The sequence below is a fragment of the Gavialis gangeticus genome, unplaced genomic scaffold, assembly GCF_001723915.1.
Source record: "Gavialis gangeticus isolate Ggan-Ray unplaced genomic scaffold, GavGan_comp1, whole genome shotgun sequence".
Lineage (NCBI taxonomy): Eukaryota > Metazoa > Chordata > Crocodylia > Gavialidae > Gavialis > Gavialis gangeticus.
The window spans coordinates 28,085,937-28,087,128 of NW_017729001.1; the positions used below are offsets into that span (position 1 = coordinate 28,085,937).

General features: G+C 42.9%; 1 protein-coding gene across 4 annotated transcripts in view; it reads left to right on the forward strand.

Moving 5' to 3' along the window:
- MPHOSPH9 (M-phase phosphoprotein 9) overlaps positions 1–1,192 on the forward strand; it is a 53,991-nt gene that overhangs the window by 1,350 nt on the left and 51,449 nt on the right. The gene's annotated exons all lie outside the window — the stretch shown is intronic.

Sequence of the window (1,192 nt, forward strand, 5' to 3'; positions counted from 1 at the left end):
CACCCACCCACGCGCCCTGCCAGTGCTTCTGGGACTAGCTGCCATGGAAACCCTGGCCCTACACTTTCACAGCCCAGGGACAGATGAGTTAGTTATTCCCTGATACTGTTATGGTAAGGCTGCATTTTTGCTGTGGACAAGCCCTAGCTGTTACAGTGGCAGTGTGAAACCAGTTTACATCACAGTTAGAGTTCATCCAGCTCCTTGGATTAATGTTTTGATCAAGGTATTGGCTTGACTGCTTTTGTTGCTTAGATGGGGTAGAAAGTAGAGTAGAACTGTGCCTGCTGATTGTGTTTTTGAACAGTTGTAGCTGGCTTGGTACTGACATGGTTTCAGTATATACCAAGGGTAGAGACAGTCTTATTCTGTAAAGGTCTCTGTTACAGAATAATTGCACCAACAAAAGCCACATTTTATAATTTACCTCCTTCCTTTCAGTAGAGCCATGGCATGGTGCCTGAACACTTGTAATATATGCTGCTGTTGAGTTGTTTGTTAATGGAAGATGATTTCAAACATGGCTCCAGGATGGAATAGGGACCAGGCTTAGGAAATCAACACTTCAGTCTGAGCATTGGAGAGGCAGTTTATTCAGGCTTTGGTGGGGGAAAAAGGACCCCCATATTAGTTTGTAAGTGATCCCTTTTGCTGATTTGGGAAGCAGTGCTAATAGACTTATGGGTGACCCACTTCTAAGTTTCCTGGGGTGGGTGGCAGTAAGTAAAACCCTTCAACCTTTAGAACAGAGTCTGACACACTGACTAGACACCCATTAGTTTAAAGACTGATGTTGGCAGACAGACCTGCGTTAAAAGCTTGTGCACCAGCAAGGTCCGGGAACAATATGATACTGAGACAGAATTATCCATGACACTTAGCAGATGGAAATGGGCTTCCCAGCAGCATTCATTCTTTGAACAAGATCTGGGCATCTACGCTTCATTTTTTTTTTTTTGTATCAGCCTAACGTGTCTGAAAAATGTGAAGGTTTTCCACAGTTTCCTTGACTGCTAGAAGGAAGAGAGACAGATCTTTCTGTGTCTTTTTTTCTGTCTTCTCCCAAAAACGTGTAACTGTATTAACCTGTAGTCTAATTAGACTAATTTAATGTTGCTAGTTTCCCCTTTTTGTGGCCTCCCATGGGGAGGGCTGCAGAGCCTGTCTGTTAAAAAAAAAAAAAAAAAAAAAA